This window comes from Pinus tabuliformis, chromosome 3_1 (assembly GCF_031772625.1).
Source record: "Pinus tabuliformis cultivar Carrire ecotype Pingquan chromosome 3_1, CPIR1, whole genome shotgun sequence".
NCBI lineage: Eukaryota > Viridiplantae > Streptophyta > Pinopsida > Pinales > Pinaceae > Pinus > Pinus tabuliformis.
Genome location: NC_142301.1, coordinates 474,154,317 through 474,165,995, shown reverse-complemented (window position 1 = coordinate 474,165,995; position 11,679 = coordinate 474,154,317). Strand labels below are relative to the sequence as shown.

Sequence of the window (11,679 nt, the reverse complement as noted above, 5' to 3'; positions counted from 1 at the left end):
CCTGGACTCCCACTACAACGTTGGTCCGAGGATGTGTTTTTCCATATCGGGAACGTGCTGGTTACCTATTTGGACTACAATAGGTCCTATATCCAATCTAGGAATAGGTCTTTGGAATGCATACTGGTACACTTGGATATGAGAGAAGTATTAGATGTGAAAGTCACTCTACAATGGAAGAATTTCACTAGGATTCAAATCCTGGACTATGAAGGAGTCCCTTTCAGGTGCCGCAAGTGCCATAAAGTTGGACACTTATTCAAGGAATTCTTACTGGTGCGAAGGGACTCAGAATCTCCAGAAGGACCTAAAGGTGAGATTGGTAAGGCTCATACATCCATTCTAGGGTCATCTCCTCTAGATGCCTCATCAATGCATAGGAAGGGGTCTCCAAATCATCTATCGACTACAAGAACTCCTCCTCCCCCCTCCCTACTGATGACCTGATCAAGGGCTGCTACTGAGGCTGCTCACTCCTCGGGTACTCCTCCTCTCCCTGACTCTGTATTTATTTTTTATCCTGCATGTTTTGCACTGCATATGCACTATACATATGTATCAAATCAAAATTTCATCCCCTCCTCCATCCATTGTCCCCTTGAATCACATCGATCTATCCTCTTGACCACTACCCCATCCTTCCATCCTGATCCCCCACCCCCCTCCACTACTATGCCTTCTTCCCATGATGGTCCCCCCCACCCCTACAACCTCAGGCCCTGCCTCCCCCTCTCTGAGACCGGCTCTGTATCCTTTGGTTTGGGTATGAATCCTCCATCTCATCCCCCCAAATCCATCAGAGGCCATAAACCCCATTTATATAAAGCCATCCTATTAGCCGGGGTGGAAGTGGATTTGGGTAGAAAATCATCACTTGATCGGGTTCTTAGAGCTTTGAACACCCTTCCTAAATTGCCCCCATGAAGTGGCTCTCCTTTAATTGCAAGGGCCTGGCTAGCTCGCCCAAAAAGCTAGCCCTCAAACGAATTTTTGAATGTAAGATTGTAGACATAATTTTCCTTCAAGAAACATTGGGTGAGGCTGACTTTACCTCCTATATTCTCCACCCCTTGAAGCCTTGATGGATATTTCAATCCCTTGATGTGATAGAGAGATCTGGAGGATTGGCCCTGTGATATAATTCCCGTTCTATTAAGCTCAAGGTCTCTTGGGGTGGAGCTACTTTTATTGGCATGGACATTATTTCATCAAAATTGGGGATGGATCTTCATTTGATCAATGTATATGGCCCTTGTCAATACAGAGAGGCCTCTTGGAACCGACTCCTCAACCTATCCCTCACTACCCCAAATAATCTGATAATAGGCAGTGACCCGAACTTCTACTTAGGATTTGGGGAATCATAGTGGACAAATGCACAAGTGGATCCGCTTTCAGAGACTATGGAGATGTTGCTTGAACAACACCATTTGACGGATATTCCCATGGTAAAACCTCTCCCCACCTGGAGAAACTAGAGAGTTGGTGAGGCAACTTGCACCATTTGACAGATATTCCCATGGTAAAAACTCTCCCCACCTGGAGAAACCAGAGAGTTCGTGAGGTAGCTCTGGCCAGGAGACTGGATTGATTGCTTATGAAGGACTCTCTGATATGAAAATTTCCCTTATATAGGCAATGGAATAGTTCAAGTGGTTTATCATACCATTCCCCAATTTTTATAGAGATCACTGGCCCCTCTCAGAAACCAAAGGCACCGTATAAATTCAACTCTATCTAGATTTTGGACCCATCCTACATTTAAATGGTGTTTGATTTATGATTATCCAACCCTCCATCCATGGGGAGAACTCTGGAAGAAAGTTTCTTCTCCAATCTTGCTAAACTCAAGAGACTCTCCATAAATTGGGCTAAGGAAAAAACTAAGAGGGATGACCAAACCCTCAGTGATATTGAACAATAATTAGCCACTCTTCTGAATGATGAGGGCTGAGGGTTCACTTATGTAGAGGCAAAGAAACAACTTATAAATTTGGAAAATCAGAGATCAAAAATTCTGAAGGAGAGGGAAGAAACTTGGCAACTCCAGAGTCAAGATGTCTGGTTAAAAGTAGGAGATGAGAACACCAAGTTCTTCCAAAATGTTTCCAAGGGAAGGAAGGTCACCAATACTATTTGGAGTATGCCCATGGAAGATGGGGGAATGACCAAAAATTTTAATCAACTCTCCCGCCTTGGGAACTCTCAGTTCCAAAAACTCTTCACAGCACCTCCTGGTGTTTCCCTCGCTAAAATTGTTAGAATTTCGGTACATTTCCCCAGATTTGTGGACTTGGACATGGCCGAGGAGCTCACATCCCCTATCACTCAAGTAGAACTAGAAGGTACCCATCCTATCCTTCCATATCTCGTTTGAGCAATTTGCTTTCCTCCAGAAAAGACAAATCCATGAAGCAATCGACATAGCCCAAGAAGCACTCCACTCCCTTAAAACTAAAAAGCTAATAGGGAAAATTCTCGAAATTGACCTAGCTAAAGCCTTTGACTAGGTAAAATAGCTATATCTTAAGATGATCCTCACCCATCTAGGATTCCCCGCCCCCATCCCCCCTTTCATCGACTAGATCATGTGTTGTATCACTTCGACAAATTTTAGTGTTCTCATTAATGGATTTGCATCACAGTTCTTCCATGTTGAGAGGGGTCTTCGGAAAGGTTGCCCGCTCTCCCCGCTCCTCTTTCTGATTGTCATGGAAGGGCTCAACATACTCATTACATTGACCAAGAGGGAAGTGTGACTACAAGGGCTTAAAATGAGTGGCATCTACCACCTCACTCATCTACCTTTGTAGATGATGTCCTCATCTTCCTAAATGAAAGCATTCATGACTCGTCTACCTTCCAAGATATTCTATCACTATTTACCTTGGCTACTGGCATGGAAACAAATCACTCCAAGCATACCATCACCCTTCCCAATACATCATCCCCGGAAGCTATATTCGATCATCAAAAATGACCTTTTTAGTGATATCATCTAGAGGATGGCCTCAAGTACTTGGGGTTCTAGATTAAGCCTCATTTTTATAAAATAACATATTGGACATGACTTGTTATTAAAATTGAAAGGTGGCTATTAAATTGGAACCACAGGTTCATTTGCAGAGCTGTCTGATTAGTCCTCATCAAATCTATCTTGGAGGCTACCCTAGTTTATTGGATGTCATTGGCTTGGATTCCTAAAGGAGTACTTGCTTGAATTTAGAAGATTTGTTGTAGATTCCTTTGGAATGGATTTAAAGAGGGAAAACCATTTGCTTAGGTGGGATGGAAGCACATTGCCCTCCCAAAGAAGTGGGGAGGATGGGGACTAAACGACTTATTAGTCTTTAAACATGCCCTTGCTTCCAAGATGGGATGGATCCTACTCACATCGTGAAACCTCTGGAATGAAGTCTCCTATCACAAATACATTTGGCCTCATCATCTCATGGATTGGATCTGCTTACCCTCCTAGTCTCGAATAGGGGTATCTATGGTTTGGAAAGAAATTCTACATACTTTGCCTTTTATTAGAGAGGGCCTAGCATGGACAATAAATAATGGCGCATCGGTTCGTATAGGCATGGACCCATGGACAGGAGGAGGAAATATGTTTAAATTACCACCAAGCCTCATCCTTTTTCTCAACCAGAGGCTAGCCAAGGAGTGATAGGTGTTGGAACTATTGAGTCACTTTGGAAAAATTGGGCTAGCCTTGATCATCGCATAGATTATGGCCGAGAGTTATGGGAGAGGAGGCTCTGGTACAAGGATGCTAGGCAGTTAGTCATGACCAAAGTGACATATGTTAGCAGGATAGGTTCCTTCTGTGGCGGGCAGGGGATTATGGTATAACAGGGCTGAGAAGTTCAACTACCCGTAGAGGTGAGATGGTTTCTACTGGGGAGGGTCATCTAGATCTTCCATTTGGTTTTAATGATTCGTTGATGGTGTGGGGAACTACGTCAGTGTGACAGGGTGATCGAAAAGATGATATGAGGGAAGGCCCGGGTAGACGAGGGTTCAAACCACCAGGATTGGATTGCATCTTCAATAGTTTACTCTTGTAGTGCATGAGAAGGACCACTCAGTAGGGAAATTTGCAGAGTCCTACATTATCATGATGCTCTACTTTTTGCTAGTATGCAGAGGGCTTTTGGTACCTGTATCTGGTTGGATAACGAGTGGAGCAAGGTGTGCTTCACATTTATTAGGATGGCTTGAGATCCTGGTATCGAGGGATTCTTTCATGTCGAGACAATGCTGACATTGGGGATGACTCAATGGTACATTTGGGACCCTAGTATTATTGGTGGTTATAGTGGTGATCAGCATTCAAAGAGGGCACTTGTTCAGGCATTTCTTGAGGAAAAATAATTTTTGGCAGGTTGGACTCTAATGTCCTTTCCTAAATTATTTTGGAACTACGTTTATTTCTACATTTTGGGGGCCAATTTTGGTGAAGACGGGGGTCCATTTGATTTCTGAGAGAAGAATTAGGAGTTTGAGGCAAGTTAATTTTATTTTATTTTGTTTTGTTAATGATATGTGGGGACCACTAACATAAGAAATATGCACTCCCTAAGCCAATGATTCGAAATGCATGAGAGGGAAGAAAAGGCGGGAAGAAATGCTCCAAGAAAGTTATAAAAGGAAGGCAACACACTTCATTTGGAATTCTTGGCTTATTGAATTTTATTATGTTGCTCGAGCTCTTTAGTCGGGCCACTTATTTTTTAGCAATAGTTTTCCAAGCAGAGAACTCACTCTTTCTTCGGGGGACTTCGAGTGCCACCCTAGAGAGGTTCATCCATTATCATCCAGAGGATATTTGTAGAGAGATTTCCAACATTTGTATTTAGTTCGCCCTAGTAGTGCATATTTCTAGAGGACATAGTAGTGGATCTAGTGTGGTCATTGCATCGTTCTTCCGAAGGGCTATTGCTTGTAGAAATTAGGAGAAGATGGCTCAATAGATTTGTTGGCTATTGGGTGAGTTTGAGGGCTAGAAGTGGCATCAATATTTATGAGTGATTTTGTAGATTTTGTGGCCAACACATAAGAGAGAAGCTGGGCATACAAGGCATATAGAGTTTCATCCATTGGGGCTATTGCTTGCTGGGACAAATCAGGGAAGTATTGGTGGAGTTGATTGCTACATTTCAGGAGTGTCTCAGGAGGATTTTTCTGGTGGTTTGACATTCAACGTGCTTCAACAACTATTGGAAAGTGTAGGGATTTTGCGGGTCGATTTTGGAAGGTCAAACTCTGGTCAAACTATTTTTTGGTTTTTGGTGGTCTATTGAGAGGAGTCTAACTAATTGCTTGCAAGCTTTGAGATTTATGTTATCTTTGTTTAACTCTTTCCATATTCTCCTTGCCTTTTTGAATTCCTCATCAAACCAAGCATTAACCGAGAAGCAATTTGTTTCAGAATTCTTAATTTTTTCTCTTTTTCACTTTGCAAGTGCGCATTGAAATAAATTCATGACTATTAAGGTTGTGAATTGTGATTTTATCCTTATCGAAGAGCCTCTCTATCGTCATTTTGAAGGTAATACAATTTTCTGGAGTCAAAATAATTCTGCCTTGTAGGAGGTTTTGTTGGACATGCTGAATTTTTGAATCTGATTCTTTCTTTCTAGTCAAAGAGAAACATAAATAAATTGGTTGTGATCTGGTTTTAACTCCCACAACTGATCTCCAATCAAAACTTCCTCCATTTTCTCACACAAACCATGCGAGCAAATTAGATAATTTACTACACTTGCTCCATTATAAGTATGGCAAGTGAAATTATCGGAATTTTCCCATCTAGTCAAGCCATTAAAAATGACTATGTCAAAGGCCCCATATAGAGTAAGCAATTTTTCACCAAAGAGATAACAACCCTTATCCTCTGAAATTCTTTCCCACTGATGAATACTCTCTTCTGTAAGCCAAATAGGGTTGCAATTATCTTTACAACAAATAATGCTAGCTTCCTCACTTACAATCCTAACATTGAAATCACCCACTATAACGACTTCACCTAGCTGCGAATATGTTGCAATATTTGCTTTTAAGGTTGCAAATGGATATTTTTGGTCAAGCCCTCTACCTTTGTATATTTTTTAAACTTGCGGCACAAAATAGCATGCTACAATTATGATGTGGTTTCCATTTTATGATATTTTAAACCAAATGAATTGCTTATTTGAGTCTTCTTTTTCTAACTGAATGAGACAACCTTCTTTCTCCCTTACTAAAACCATGATACCCTGTGCCCTTTGCCATTCCCTACTACCTTGTTCCACACTGCCATCTTCCAGTATCCTTCAAACATAGGTGTCTTGCACCCTTCATGCTCATGTGTTTCTTTGAAAGAGCTATCTTGCTTAAAACCAAGATAAATTTCCCTACAAAAAATTTCTAGGGAGACTACAAAATGGAATGAACATCATGTTGATTTTACAATTACATTAGATACAAGCACTTATGAAACTGATAATTACTTCCAATGGTATAATGATTATATTTGACACTTCTAGTTAATGATTAAGCAATTATACTTCAGAAATTCGACAACAAATGAAGTAGGGTAGTAGAGATCAAAATGAAACAATGATACACAAGAACAACACAAGATTTACCTAGGGAAAACCCAATTGGGGGAAACCCAACAAATATTCCATTAGATAAATTCTTCAATTCATCAAGAGATAAAAATGATATTTCCTAATCAAAATAAAGTCAAATAAACCTGAAAGAGATCCATAGTCAAACCTGGCCAAAGTGTCTTCTCATCAAGTCAAGATATTGCTCAATATAATTGGCCCAATTTTATTTGATAGAGATGGATTTCAACCTCCTCTTGAACCCCAGAAAAAGTTAGACCTACTTTCAGACATGCCGAAAACTTGTCACACCTGCGAAGTCAATAAAGAGAGAAAGACATACATGCGAGGTCAAACTTGTAGATAGAAGGTTCTCAAATTGTCTTCATCCTTCTTGTCCTTTTACTTCTTCACTTATATTAGAATATGTCTTGTTCTTGTGTGGTTGAATGATTCCAAGAGGAGGAGGTCGAATGACAAATATATATCTTTCGTAGGAGGCTGAATGGGTGCCACAATAGGGCCGTGATGACTTAATCAATTGGAGGGACAAATTGACATTTTAGATGTCCAAATATTAAAATTAAAATTAAAAATTCAAATTTTCTCTTTTACAAATATGACATTAAGAACGTGTCATTATTAATTAATACATAAATTTGAAGGAATAAAGCATTAAAATATGATGACCGACCATAACTACAAAAATCCAACACATCGGATGATAAACCAATGTGTCAGGGATCTCCTTAGCATAAATGTTTCCATTGAATGACTTCAATGTGAATTTTAATATTATGGGTGATAAAGATATGTTGGATATCAGCCTTGGAGGAGTAGGTAGTAAATTTGGAAGTTGGGATTCATCCAATTTTTTGGCTTAATGGAGCTCCATGAAGAATACAATTATGTAGGAGAAACTTCTAATGTTCTTTCCCATCCATCACTTTGATAGCCAATTTAGCACACATGGAATATTGTTGTTGAGTAGATCTAATCATCCCTAATGTTTGTCCAATTCTTTATATTTTAATGTAGTTCCCAGTGGCCTTGTGAAAGCTCCCTTTCTCATAGAGGCTAACTAAGAGAAAGTCATGCAAGAGCTTCTTCGATGGTTGATAAGTAGGATGAGAAATGACTCAACATGATTAATAATAAACATGTGTTGCAACATGACTTTAGTGCATATTTGGAATCTTGTTGCTAAGCCTATAAAAAGTTTGTCCACATACTTAGATATCCCTTAGAGAAAAAACATCGTACAAAACCTTCAGCGAAGCCTGAATGACAAAAGGGATGGAATTAAATACATTACCAAGCCAAATCTAAGGAAAAAGCTAATCTATAAACCACTCATGTGATTCATAAACTAATGTGGATATTCCATTGGACAAGTTGTCACAACAAATCTAATAAAAAATTACTAAATTTCAAAATCTATATAATTATGAGGGTTAATTTTTCTTTAGGTTCCTTAATTATTATGTTAATGTTTTTTGTTTTAGCATGTGATGTAGAAAAATGAAAAAAATAAATAACAGATAAATAAGTCACTCAAAAACCATATTAACACTAATATATGACTTGGGAAACCCTTTCAGGAGAAAACCCAATTGTAATGTGAGGTCACTTTGCTCTCTCTTTTTATGAATGGAAATGTCACAAATACAAAGAATTGACACATATGGCCTGTAAGTTTCTACAAAATATAAACCCTCTCTATTTTTCCCTCTCTCTATCCACTCTTATCCACTTTACTCATCTACGGAATAAACTTTGCATGAGTAGAATAAAACCCCTTTGCCCCCTAGTGGCCTGGTTATAAAATACCTTGATAGCCCACTAGTAGTTAATTTTGACTCGGACTCTTAATTATAGTTACAATATTGACCCTTCTAGAGTCTTATTCATCATTTTCATGTTGCTAGCCCCTCTTCCATGAGTAATGGGGCTAATGCGATGTCCTCTCAAATCATGGCAGCGAAAACAAGAAGGTCAAATTCTAGGTGGCATAACCTTTGGATATGGTCTTTGTTTGAGGTCTTTTTGTGATATTCAAAAGCTATCTAATTGTAGAACAATCATAGGGGATCCAATGTAAGAAAAAGTTTTTTTAACCTAAAAAACTTTAGGAAATGCCTCAATTTTCCTTTGGAAGGTTTAAAACCCTAATGTGCCAAACTAGGACCTATCAATGAAAATGGTACCATGCATTGATTTCTCCATTTTTTCCACTATGAAAGCATCAAGATGGGTGAAAAGTAATGTAATGATCTAATCCATATTGTCAAGAGTGAATCCTGTGGAATGCTAATAATATTGGGTTTTCATTACATATAACTTAGAGCTAAAGGTTACTTAAAATATATGAATGCATCTTGAATCGTTCTCCATATATTTTCTAGTATATAGATAGGTCAGAAGTGGGTCTTAGTTTTAGATGTATGAGGGTAAATAGAGGAATTAATGGAACCAAATATCACCGAAATTCTAAAATAACATGATCATAAATGCACTATAGATATGTAGGTTTAGTTTCCTAGTGAGAGTGCAAATGCCAAATGATGCAGGAGCATAGACTCGGGAAAATATTTTGTATTTTATTTAAATCTAGGGGTTTCATGTTTTTGAGAAATTATTAATATTATGTAAATATTTATGAGATTTTGAGAGGATTTGTAATGTTTCCAAATAATTGGAAAAAATGAGAGAAACTAGACTTGGGATATTTAAGAATTAATTATGAGCCTAAGTTAGATTTAGTTTCAAAATTTTAGGGATAAAATCTAGATTATAGGGGTGTTGAGATACTAGGGGATTTTGTGGAGTGACTAAAGGGATATGAACCAAAATTGGTTCAATTCAATTGGTATAGATTAGTGAGATTGAGAGTGAAGAAAAAAAAAATAGTGTGAGGGTTTCCTCTTGGGAGCCTTTGGGCGATTGTAAAAAGGCCATCGATCTGGAATATCTAGCCAAGACAAAAGTCTGTAAATGATTTTGGTGTGGTTATGTGAAATCGGTTTCCAAAGTTATATGTATAGATCGATTTTATGAGTATGAGTGAATGAATGTGAATTTTCAATTATATATATGGCATTACCATGTCTGAGTTGGCAGGGAAACGTTGAATAAGTTTTGTAATAGAACTCTGCACATAAGTTTGATGTTGTTAATACTGGTATTCAGTTGTAATGGGTTGAAGAGCTGTAGCATTGCTTTGGTGTAGATTAAATAATCGATATCAATTACGCTGAATTGGTCATGAGTATCGATGCTGTAAATGCATTAGTCTGTGGTTCGATCATTAAATTGAATACATTATACAGCTAAAGGCAACAGGCGCTACTGTGAAGAAACCGAGAAGTATTTACCATAGAGGTAGAACGTGGATGAATGGTCCGATCTGTGGAAAATGCAGAGACATCGATCTGTGTTTTTATTAAAATGATAAGAATTCGATGTTTATTGCAAATTGGGCGTTGTCGAAAGCAGTGAATTGGGAAAGTTTTTAACTCAGTGAAATAGTCTAAAAGACTTTACAGATCTCTCAGAGCGGAGTGAATTAAATACATCTCAGGTTTGAAGTGCATTGGGTCCAGAGATTTTGCATCGGCGCTGTGGAACTGGCGATAATTGAATGACATTCATCCTGGGAAACGGCGATTTCGCATTGAGATCGCATCAGAGTGATTCTTAAACGATATATATATCATAACATCATGGGAGTTGTCGACAATTGTGATAGTAAAAATATTTCCAAATAGCAATCACCGATTAGTATCACATTGGCTGTATTAAAATTCGAGGAAAAGCCCCGTTGTTCTGCATGGAAACGACTATATATCTAGCGGGATGAAAATTATATGGTTGAATGGGTTCGAACTGCACCTTCTGAGTTTCGGGAGTATTACATTCAAATGCAGGCTTCCAAACGAAGTCAAACTCCTCTTCCTTCATAGGTGAATGATGATATGCTCCTTCTTGATACAACAGTTGCTGATCGAATAACCCATTTGAAGCATAGTCGAGGATTGTTGATGAATTCACAGCAGAGCATGTATGCTCTGGAAGGAAATACACTTACAATTTGGTGATGCCTTCCTATGTGAAAAGACAGGATGAGTGCGTGTATGTGATGATACATGCCGAGAAATTGTTTTAGATACATCCAGTGGACTTCTAGTTTGTACAGTCTCTGGGCGATGTTTTGATAGATGGCTTTCACCTTCAGAAGAGGAACTGTATCGGGAGATCAACAAGATGATGCTAGCAATGGAGTAGATGAAGCAAATCCCTTCATGGGGTCAGGTCTCTTTGCACGTGCGTATTTGCTGGGATATAATTGTGATAATGGAGAAGGTAAGTAATTGACAGTTTTAATATCTGGTTTGTTGAGGATTCTTAAAATCGAATGAAACCGTAGAGGTGCCACAATAATTGAAGGCGATCTGTTGAAATTGAGACCGATTACATTGTAATTGATTATTCGATCCAAAGCACAGAAGTAAGAAAAGGCCAGGTATGGGTTTCAGCTTATATGGTCTTTATTTAAAAAAAAAGGAAAAGTCGACTTTTGAATAGAGAAACTGTATGTTGAATAAACCTTGAAGGTTAATAATCCCATATGCGCTGGTGGCAATTGTGAATGTCAATCTCGATTGCGTTTAAAGGGCATATATTGAGTGTGACTTTGCCAGGTATTAAGATTTTGATTTGGGAAAATACTGAGATGCTTTCTATACGCATCGGTTTGTGTGATTCTGGGTTTGGCGGGTTTAGCTCGCTATCACCAAATAGAAGTGCTAAAAATAGAAATACACAAGTGTGCCCCAAAGAAAAATGCCAATCACAAGAGAAAAATGTCAAAATAAAGTGTTGTTAGGCTTATAACTCTTGGAATGAGGAATATCACAAGATGATATGATATAAATGAGAGTTTAATTTGTGTATATACAAAAAATTTATGTGAGGGTGTTTTTTCAAGCTTGAGGCATCCCTTTTAGTGGGGGTTATGGACCCAAAAAAGAAAGGCACAAGCCTAAAGAGGGTTATTTTAATGAAATACATAGTGACATTG

General features: G+C 38.5%; 1 pseudogene; it reads left to right on the top strand.

Annotated features, from left to right (window-relative positions):
* Nucleotides 1–208: 208 nt before the first annotated feature.
* LOC149187837 (F-box protein SKIP31 pseudogene) lies at nt 209–10,969 on the top strand (annotated as a pseudogene).
* Nucleotides 10,970–11,679: the final 710 nt, after the last annotated feature.